This window comes from Barbus barbus (assembly GCF_936440315.1).
Source record: "Barbus barbus genome assembly, chromosome: 44".
In the NCBI taxonomy this organism is placed as follows: Eukaryota; Metazoa; Chordata; class Actinopteri; order Cypriniformes; family Cyprinidae; genus Barbus; species Barbus barbus.
Genome location: NC_136722.1, coordinates 5,605,288 through 5,616,965, shown reverse-complemented (window position 1 = coordinate 5,616,965; position 11,678 = coordinate 5,605,288). Strand labels below are relative to the sequence as shown.

The following is an 11,678-nucleotide window of genomic DNA, read 5'->3' as shown; positions in this document are numbered from 1 at the left end:
CCACCACAAACTTGAACATATTTTTAATAAATGTGATATTTATTACCATAACACAATAAATGAACATCTGCTCTTTCCTGCTGAATGAACAAGATATAATGAATGAACCAGCTCCGGCTCAATGGGGACAGGAACAGAAATGAATCCGTGCATAGAGATATGAATTCCGGTTGCTAACTCAGCAGTTGTGCGCCTAGAGGAAAGGGGCTTTCGTAGATCTCCAGGACTGCTTATGACAGCAATAATATCTGTTAAAATAACTCCACATTTGTATTTTTAAACGAGGGCGTCTGGGTGCCCTTCTTAGTATTTTAGACAAATATAGCAGAATATATATTCAGCAATTATTTAACCAGTTATTTTATTCCAATGCATCCTGACTGGGCACTGCAGTTTTAGCATGGTAAGTACAATGTAGCAATGCAGGGAACTTTTGTGATATTTGCAAGGTATTGGCATGAATAATTAAATGCTGCATGACATTGTGAGGCTGTCTTTGTATATTAGGCTTGCATGGGAATGTTAAAAAGTTTTGTGTGCTTGTTTGTACAGGTCTGTTAGTCATAGTATTTAACCTTTACTGGCAGATGTGTGTGTGTGTGTGTGTGTGTGTGTGTGTGTGTGTGTAAGGAGGAGTGTAGTGTAGGGAAATAGGCCCATGGCTGGATGAACATGGATAATTGCAGGTGCCAGTCTGTCTCCTGCTCTTTAATGTAGACCTGCGGGATTAAAGCAGAAACTGCAGAGAAGACTGGACTGGACACAGCTGCCAATAATTTGTTACTGTTATTAGGGACTATAAATTAGAGTGCCAAGGCCTGAAACATAAAAGTTTCTCTCAGACTTTATTTTGTTTTCTTTTTGAGCAAAAGTGTCAAAAGCTAAATGGAAAAACTAAGCTAAACACAATTGTCTTTCGAGGAACATAAAATGAGTTCTTGTTCAGTCAGTCATTTCAGCGTTGTATAAAAGTCTGACACTATGTGTAACTCTTGGGAGCCCAGACACCTCTGACACTATTGAGAAAAGGCCAATGAAATTGGCGAGCAAAATTTGTAGAACTTGCCATGGAACCAGGGAACAAATCTTGTTGGTGGCTCCATATTTCCCAAACAAGACTTGGTTCTCGGAAAGGGGGGGAGAGGTTCAGGGCCCCTTCTATGAGGTGTCTATACGACCTGAAATGGCGCATTTCCATGAATTGGTATTCTTCCCATGGGAAGGATCCCCGGAGTTGTGGCATTGGGTCTTTGTTCTCCTTCACCCGAGAGGGCCTGTCTACATACTCTCAAGGTGTATGTGGCCACTATTGCAGCAAACTATTTTACACTTTAGATGGCATATCGGTGGGGAAGCACAATCTGGTTATCATATTCCTAAGAGGTGCCTGGAGGTTGAATCCTTCAAGGCTATGCCTCATCCCCTCTTGAGATCTCTAAGTGGTCCTTCAGGCCTTTCAGAGAGATCTGTATGAGGCCTATCAGTCAGTTGGATTCAGTGCCCTCTCTATGAAGACTTCCTGACTGCACTCACTTCTATCAAGAGGGTGGGGGATCTCCAAGCCCTTTCCGTTGACAATATAATTTGGGCCTCGATATGTGCCTTTTTAGTGCCTTCCTTCTCTCTGAGGTGGTAATTTGCCCTCATTGAGTCCAGTTCAGTTCTTTCTCATGAACCCTGGACTACCTTTCCATCACTCAAGCACTCCTTGCATGGCTGAGTTTAGCAGAGTAACTCTCTACAAGAATCCATGACGGGGAAGTATTCCTTAAGTAAACTCTTGTAATGGATAAGTGCTCCATATGTTGTGGCTCCCGCTGGAAGCCCCATACAGTATGTGTATTAATCCCCTGCCCTGCTCGTTTTTTAGGATTCAGTGTTTTTCCGGCCTAGACAGTCAGTCTGTTGCTTGCTTCTGTGTTTGATAGCTCTCCCCTTATGTGGGGCCCACCACAGAAACCATTCCTATATAGTACTCCCTTTCAGTAAGTCCATAGGATGTGGTCTCCATAGTGTCCTTTACCCATTCAGGAAATGGACGCTTCATCTGCACCCTCATGGACTTGTATCACAGTTCAGCGGCTGTGGCATTTAGTATAGGCATTCCTAGTGTCAGACTTCAACAAAACATCGAAGTGACCGACCAAAAAGGAACTTTTTTATGTATGGTAACCCTCATTCCCTGAAGGTGGGAACAGAGACGTTGTGTCCCTTATGCTACATCTCTGAACTGACACCGAATGGGCTGAGACGCTTCTCAACTTGTCAGGACAAACCAAGTGAGCAAATGCCATGTTGGCCTATTTATACCTAGATGTCCAGGGCATGGCCAGCTATGCAAATTTTGCTCACCAATTTCATTGGCCTTTTATCAATGAGGTCAGATGGGCCTGGCCTCCCAAGTGCTACCCTCCATCAGGGAACGAGGGTTACCATACATAACCGATACATTTTCTTTCTTTCTTTCTTTCTTTCTTTCTTTCTTTCTTTCTTTCTTTCTTTCTTTCTGCAGAAAAAAAAAAAATAGATAGTTACCTCCTCAAAAGAGCATCAAAGATTTTCTAGAAAGGTTTTAAGGCTGTATTTTGGGTGGTGTTTTCTTTTCCTTTTATTTCTCTTTGACGAAGAGTCCATTTCTTATATTGCATCTGGGAAATCACTGACCCTGAGCGGGTTGTGTGTGAAATATGATATTAGACTGTTCTCTGAGGGCCCATATGGGCCTGGACTGACAGCTGAGTGACAGGGGCCTGGAGGGCTCAAAACCACGGCCTGTTACAGGCTGGAACAACACTCAACCATGCAGGGAATAAAAAATCTTGGAATGGGTTAGAAGAACTGAGCATTTTATGAGAAAGTAACAGAGGCAGAAAGCTTTGTCTTCAAATTGCAAAATTTCCTAGTGAGGTGACACGGATGCTCAGGATATGCAGCACAGTTGTGGGTTCCACTTCATATTTGGTGTCCTTAAAGAGATAGTTCACCCAAAAATGAAAATTGTGTCATTAATTACTCACCCTCAGATTGTTCCAAACCCGCAAGACCTTCCTTCATCTTCGGAACACAAATTAAGATATTTTTGATTAAATCTGAGCGCTTTCTGATTTTGTAGTGCACTTGCCGTCCAATAATCACAATATGCTTTGTGCTCTGTTGACTTTAAATTAGAAAATACAGTACAGTACAACTTACTTAAATGTCTCATGTAATTGCTCATTTTATTGTTTCAAACTGCGGAAAATGTGTAAAACAATGCTACCTCAGAATAACCATTTGGCGTCCATGAGCTCATTAGTCAGAAAAAAATAAATACTATAAAGCGGAGTGTTTTGCTAATATGCATGCTATATTGCATATTCATATTTCTACTTAATCTGTTGTCTACATGATAAGAAAGAATGCAAGTAGCTAAAGATAAAATTCAACTCCTTCTATATAATTTCATGTCACTACTGAAGAAAAACAGACTGGATATGTGCCAGACATAATGACAACATTTATAAGATGCATTGAGGAGGAGCCCAAACTACACTCAGTGGCTAAGTGATATTGGCACAGATTCTGTGTAATAATTCTTTGGGACTGTTTAGTTCCTACTTTAAGTGAACCTTAGTTCCCAGGAAATCTACACAATGGATTAATATGCTGATGCTGTAAAATGAAGGGAGACATAAACACAATAGAGCATGACTGAAATGCTAAAGTGTTAAATAAAATAAAATAAAACATGTTTATTCTGTGGCACCTAAAAATATAATGTGGAGCCAGTGTTTTTTTGTTGTTGTTGTCTGGAGCACTGACTGAAAGATTGGATTTTTTTTTTTTTTTTTTTTATTTAACTTCAAACTGACTCAACTTTTGTCATAATTGCATGCTTGGTTTTAATTATGTTCTTGATGCGAGTCATACAATAATTACAGTTTTTTTTCAACTGCTTACACACAAAATCTTTACTTGTCACACAATTTCTGAAACCTGACACTCAAAACCATATGCTAATTCTCGGCCTTTGACTCAGTTTTCAATTTCATAAAATCATGCATTCAAATATACACTTACACCAAAAGAACAATGTTTCTTTTCTTTTTCTTTCTTTTTTCTTTTTTTGTGTTTGTGTGTGTTTAATGTCTTAAGTTCCTTTAACTGTGACCTTGCCTAATGGCCAGTCAAAAATATCCCAGTAACCATATTCCAATAATCAAAACACAAAATATGATATTTCCATACCTTAAATAGATTATTAATTGTGCCAAATTCAAAATTTGGAATCATTCAAATTTCCCCCTCAGATCATTTCATATGATCAATATCTAGATCTAGTATTTTCTTCTAGGCCTAATCATTTTAGGTACAAATAAGTCTTGATGTTTGAAAGTTTAAGTAAAATTATTCTATCTAATTGATTTATTACCCGTATTAATAGATTCTATTCAGACTTATACTCACTCATTATTTTATTGCGTTTTATCCCCTCATTCTTCCTGTTTTGGTTATAGATTAAGCCACTATTTTTATTTACTGATTTCCTCCTTTATTTAATTTAGATTTTTTTGTTTATTTTGCCATTTATTACTTTTAATTTGACTTTTTCTCACCTGAGCCTTATTAGGAAACATTGTTATCCCTCACTACGAGTTCAAATAAATTAAAGAGAAATTTATTTTTGTTGATTAGCTGTGGAGCAACTGACAACAACGCTCTACTCGTAGTCAGGCATAACTGCTTGCTAGTGGACCCGATCCACTCAACTTACTGTCTCTTTCTCTTCTCTCCTGTTCTCTTCTGCTTTCTTTCCTCTTCACTTTTCACATTTGTGGGGACCTGTAAGGACCATCAATCAATTCTAAGTGAATGTGATACACAATCTTGTCAAAAAAGACTAATCATCTTTACGAATTTGATTGTAATCAAACCCTCTTTCGTTCTTCCTAACCTCCCTATATTAAAACGCAATCCAAATTTTTACATCTCATGCAACGCTGAGATCAATTAAGTGTTGAGCAACTGTCGCCTTCGCAATCCAACTGTAAGGTGCTTTGTCAATCCTGTCAGACTAAGAAAAGAGATATCAGAATTTGAAAAAAAAAAATGGAATTATTTTAATTGAATTTGTTTTTCACCTTTTCTCTCTTTTCCCTCTTCCTCATTAGAGTGATGAAGTCTTCACATCTTTAGTCTACTACCTAGACACCGAGACCAACACAGTCATCACCACGCTACACTAGTGGTTCAAAATCACTGACACAACACTTAGTTGTCGCACCACACATAGGCTTTTACTCCACACAGATATGCAAATGATACATTATCAAATTAAATATGCACTAACTGGCATACATTTTCAGAAAAAAAATAAATCCAGGTTCAAAATTCGGTCACACTTTAGAATAGGTAACACTTGTTAACTATTAACTACGACTTTTCCCTCAATACATTCCTAATTTGCTGCCTATTAATAGTTAGTAAGGCAGTTGTTAAGTTTAGGTATTGGGTAGGATTAGGGATGTAGAATAAGGCATTAATATGTGCTTAATTAGCATTAATACATGGCTAATATTCTAGAAATATGCATGCTAATAAGCAACTAATAGATGTAACCGTAATATAAAGTGTTACCCAAAATTCTTGTTTCATGTTGTTGATAGTGAATGATTTTTAAAGAAAAGAAAAGAAAAGAAAAAAGACAAAAAATAAATCTTCACAATATTTTAGGAATAAAATGTATAAAAGCAGCCAAATGCAAAAAAAACCTTCTGAATATAGATAATAATAAAACTGTGAAATCTGCTGTAAGTGCTACTGAAGTTGATATTTCTGTCTCGGTGCATCATAAATAAAATATTTTTTATATGTATTGTAATTGTAAACTACAGATACAAACAGATAAAGTGGAATAAAATAAACACTTATGAGTGTATTTGAGCCAAATAGCCCAAAATCTCAAAACTGACCAGTGTGTGAAACAAAATGTTTTTTTTTTTTTTGCCATAATGTCTTGCCATAAGTATACTAGTAGTCTGCAACTCGCAAATATAATTAGGGAAGTAAGCCCACACCAGCCTCAGTTTTTCTGAGGTATTTTTTTTACTGACTTCAATATATATTTTTAATAATCAGCCAGTCAGAGGCCTGAATAACACCACTTTCACATGCAACTTGGTTTATCATATTGCATTTACCTTCAGATGTTTAACTTTTACTAACTGTTGCCACCAACTGATTCCATAAATACAAACTTCCTCCATTCATAGTTAAAATGTACTGGAAATTCCAAAAAATACCAGTATTTCCTCTGGATAATTATTACAAAATCACCCTCCTTATACTGTATGAACACACCTCTGGGCAGGGTTTCAGCAAATGTGTAGACTAATAAATAGAGCAGATGAGAACATCATTCAGAACACATCACATTTGAGTCTAAAACTCTGTTTTTCCCCTTACCTTGAAGACTATGGCATTTTATCGCACAGACTGCATTGAGAAACCTGTTTCTAAGCTTTTTGAGAAACTTGGCCATCTGGTTGGTTCTTATCCGGGTTGGTTTTTTGTTATTCCTCTGATAATGTCTGCTGCTCTGGGAGAAGGACTGTACTTCCTCAAAGACTGCGAGAACAATGACGTTGAGAAGCAGTTCACACCTATCAATGGACCTTCCAAGCAACCCAGAAAGTTTGTAAAATAAACTTTTCCAAGAAACGATTCATTGTTTTCAAAACAAAGACTCTATGCTGAGGGAAACTATTCAGTGATAATATTTTCCGTTGTGGAAGGAAACATTTTAACAGGTGCCCTGTTTGAGGAAATCAGTGAGCTTGATAAGCAAGTGCATGATCTCTCTGTTAAAGTCAATCACACTCAGACAAGTTTTAAATATATTTGTGCCAGAGAAAATGGGGACTGTGTCTCAAATCCCATACTGGACATTATTGATAATAAATTCACCAATTTATCATTTCCAATAAAAACATGGAAAGGGAAAGATATTTTTCTTGGCTCTACTGTAGGAGGTGTTGAAGAAAGAGGAGTCATGATCCAGCAGGCACGTGCCATCAGACGTTTTGCAGGATAACAATGGAACCTCTGAATGGCTTCAACAGTTCCAAAATGTTCTATCCAAAAAAACATTCAGCAAAGGACTCAAGGTAAGTAGCCTGTGAAGGAGTTGTTCACACATGCAGATATATTGTAGATCAAATTATACTATATACGGTATGTACTTACTCCATAAGTAGCATATATGTAGATAATTTTCTCAATCTGCAGGTGTCTCATTTTATGTCGCTCTCCAGACAAGAGGAGATAGAGAAACACACAACAGATGGCATTCCTCTCTTTTCAATAACTTATTCACTCGCGATCTCCTTCTCAGTGTTATCTTGCATGCGGTAAGCAACAGACACTACAGGGAGTAAACATAAAAACAAATAATAAAAAATAATACAAATATGTTTAGATATATATAGATACAAGATCAAAACTATTTAAAGACACAGCAAGTGACAGTCAAATATATTAACATTTTAATTTATTAATTAAACAGTCTTACTGTTTTACTGTATTTTTTATTAACTGCAGTCTTGGTGATTTAAATTTTTAATTACGTGTGTGTGTGTGTGTGGTATTCCCTACGTTATTGAGGATCAAATGTCCCTATAAGAATAGTACTAGTTACTTTTTAGCTAATAAAAATAGCTTATACTGTAAATCATGCAGAATTAAATTTTCTGAAAATCTGAAAATGACGTTTTTTGAGAGAAGTAGGTTTAGGGTATGTGGATAGAAAATACAGTTTGGAGAGTATAATCCATTACGCCTATGGAAACCTGTGTGTGTGTGTGGGAAGTTTTATAATTGTAATACATTAAAACAAATAAATGTGTTCATGTCACCTTAAGTGGTAGTAAGCAAAAGGGGGGGCACATTTTGATTATATATTTCTATGGAATGAGAAAAAAAACAAATCACTAGTGGTTATGAATTATTTTACATTTGATTTTAGTCGCGATAATGTGAGGAACAAGGTCTGGGTTTCTTTCGTGGGAGTTCTGTCTGCGGGTCTGGCTGTGCTCTCCAGCTTTGGCTTGCTGCTCCTTTTTCGAGTGCCATTCGTAATAACAGTGGCTCATTCACCTTTCCTGATTCTGGGTAAGTGTGTGTCTGTACAAATTAGAATATTAATTTAAGTTGAATTACATATTTTTATATACACTTCAAAAAACGAACATTTTCCTTAATATTGTTGTCTTGTTTTCGATTAACACAAAATAAGATGGTCATGGTGTTATTTTTCATACAATAAAATTAGAAGGGAATGGGCGCTGTCAAAAAAAAAGAAAGAAAGAAAGGAAAAAGCTCTATAAAGGTAGCTCAACTCTTGTTGTAATTTCATGACTTATTCATTAAGAGTTGTTTTCAAAGTATGCACCTTTCATAAGTACGCTCCCAATCAAAAACGTTTGTTATTTTAAATAAATGACTTTTATTCAGCAAGGAAACATTAAATTGACCGTGAAAGTGACAGTAAAGGTACACCAGCACATCCATTATTTTCTGTTACGTTTATAACATCCTCTTCTTTGGAAGTGTTCTAGCCCTAAACGGCAGGAGAGAGCAGAGGAACAGACACTGGCTGACCTGCTGCAAACTCCCAACACAGACTCCTGAAGGAAAGTCGTTGGCGTATCGCCTCTGCTGTGTAGGTGGCGACTATGACCAAAGAAACGGTGCTGAGAAACAACAGCCCATAGCACACTTCTTCAAGTTCTATTATGGTCGGTTCCTGACCAAGCCCTGGACCAAAGTCTGTGTGATGCTGCTCTATTTAGGTTATTTGGCTGGAGGCTTTTATGGATGTTTTCATTTACAGCAGGGCATTAATATGAGGGACCTGGCAGCTGATGATTCGCATGTCGTAAATTATTATGATGATGATCAGAAATTCTTCTCCAGGTATGGTCCAAATGTCATGGTTGTAGTGACTGAAGAGTTGCCATACTGGAATAAGAGCAGCAGATCAGAACTAAACCACTGCATGGAAAATCTCTACAACTTGACATTTGTCAATCAAAATCTGTCTGTCTCCTGGTTAGACTTTTACTTACAATTTGCTCAAACCCAAGGCCTAAATCTAAACAATGAAAGCATCTTCATGGAGAATTTATCATCTTTTTTCCTGCACTATCCAGAGTTCAAGCTTGACGTTAATATCGCAGAAGGCAAAGTCAATGCTTCAAGATTTTTTGTCCAGACTTTAAATATTTCCAATGCCAGTATGGAGATAATGATGTTCAATGAACTCAAAGCTGTAGTGCAGCTAAACTAATAGTGTTCCACCCGTTGTTCATCTACTTGGACCAATATTTGGTCATAGTGACCGGCACCATTCAGAATGTGGGCTTCACCACAGCTGTCATGTTGGCCGTTTCCTTGTTATTAATCCCAAACCCAATCTGTTCCCTGTGGGTCACGTTTTCCATCGGCTCAGTCATCACTGGTGTCACTGGTTTCATGGCCTTATGGGACGTTAACCTAGATTCCATTTCGATGATCATCCTGGTGGTGTGCATTGGCTTCACTGTCGACTTCTCTGCACATATTTCATATGCATTTGTTTCTAGCAAAAAATCGACAGCCAATGAGCGAGCAGTTGATGCATTGTTTTCTCTGGGTTATCCGCTGCTACAAGGAGCTGCCTCGACAATAATAGGCGTACTCGTTTTGGCTGCATCCAAGAACCACATCTTTAGGACCTTCTTTAAGATCATGTTCCTCGTTATGGTTTTTGGTTTGGCTCACAGTATAATCTTCATCCCAGTGTTTCTGACCCTACTGTCCTGCAGTTCAAACGAAGATAAGAAGAAAACAACAACTGTGCCTGATGTTATTCCAAAAGTCATTATGATTGAAAGCAAAACCACTGCATATCATAACTATGCATTTACTAAGAACAATTTCCACATGTGTAGACAAACTGTTAAAACACAGAGTACTCAAATATATTTTATTACAAATAATAAGATGCTGTGACCCGGAGTGTACTTTTATTATGTAAATAAAATAGTCTGTATTAGTTTCTTTGTGATGACAGGTTACATGTTCTTATCAGGTTCATTTAGCAGAGAACGTGAGTATTATGTATTGACACATAATTATGTATTGTGCCATGTGCTCTCATGTCTATTGTCTAACGCCACCCAACTTGTTACCTGATTTGGTTCAGTTACCCCACCTGTTGTCCATCATTGCCCTTCTTGTTTGCTCCCTGTTTATTCTCCTTTTGTTTGCAGTCCTGTGCCAGTTTGTTGTCAAATGTACCCCTGCTGTTTCTTGCCTGATCCTGTCTTGCCTTGCTGTGCTGTGCTCTGTCCTGACCTGCTTGCCTGTTGTCCCCCTCGGGGTAGTTTTTGTTGGTTTTTGTTTTATTTTTGCTATTAATATAAGCCCATCATTTCTGAATCACTGAGTCCTCGTATGATCCCTTCACACAACCCTGAATATATATATTATGTTTGTTGTTGTATGTATCATGACAGTTTGGAAAATAAAGGTCCAGTAACTGGCGCTGAAAGGTTAATGCTCTATCACACAGAAAATAATGCAGCACATAAACTAAGCCCTACCGTAAACCCAGTGTTGGGAAGGTTACTGTGGAAATGTAATAGGTTACAGATTACAAGTTACCCTATTTGAAATGTAATAAGTAGTGTAACTGTTTCAATTACTTTATTAATGTAACTAATTCCATTTGATTATTTTTTATTACTTTTCTAAATGACTAACAAATGTTTTAAACTGTTAATCATTTGCAAACATTTAATTTTAAAGCACAGCACTGGGACGCATTTTTATTATTTGCCATGGTTGCAACTCTTCAACTTCACCCTTATTTCATGAGACTCGTTCCTCAGCTCTCTACATCCCAAGTGCAATCTGTACCAGGCGGGCTACCGATTAAGTTTGCCACATCAGAAAGCTATTAATTTGGTTGTATGATAAAAACACTGAAATGTATTATATAACATATCATGTGCTATGGTAAACCATGCAGAAATAAATTGATAATCTGCCAAAAGTTTAACCATGGAAACAGCTTTCCTGCCTCTAGTGTTCATTTTAGCTGGAAACTGCAGTGAATTGCATCTATAGGTATGTTTTGAAGTTTTGCAAAATGTAGGAAGAGTCATTTCTCAATTAGTGTGTTTACATGCACCCTCATAATGCGATAATAATGGGAGTTAGGCACCCTATAGGATGTTAATTAGTGGTCTCTGCTAAGAAAGCATCATTCATTCAAGCATTTTATTGAGAAATTTAAAGATAATGGACATTAAGAATTACAGACTTCTGAAAAGTAAAATTATTCAAGGTTTAGATTAATCTTTAGAAGTTTAAATCTGAATGGAATGGAAATTTCACAATTCACTTAATTTAGAAAATGTAATTAAAAAAAAAATATTACTTTAACCCAGGACATTTGTAAATATACCTCAGCAGCACAAGAACGTTGTCATATGACATAATAAAGATAATGTAAATATTGCAACTTTGTAGTGTGGGATAACCCATGTAAACTCTAGATTATCAATAAACCGAGTGGTTGCTTTAGAAGCTGTGACTTCCTAATCTATAAAAAGGTGGCTATTTGCAAATATAACTGCAGGGCACTTTGCCAGATA

The 11,678-nt window shown here is 37.0% G+C and overlaps 1 pseudogene across 1 annotated transcript; it reads left to right on the top strand.

Moving 5' to 3' along the window:
* The first annotated feature begins 6,454 nt into the window (after positions 1-6,454).
* LOC306863260 (patched domain-containing protein 3-like) lies at positions 6,455-10,337 on the top strand (annotated as a pseudogene). Its single transcript has 6 exons — positions 6,455-6,672; positions 7,293-7,388; positions 8,003-8,148; positions 8,408-8,420; positions 8,530-9,894; positions 10,290-10,337. The product of its transcript is annotated as a patched domain-containing protein 3-like (transcript).
* The last annotated feature ends 1,341 nt before the right edge of the window (positions 10,338-11,678 follow it).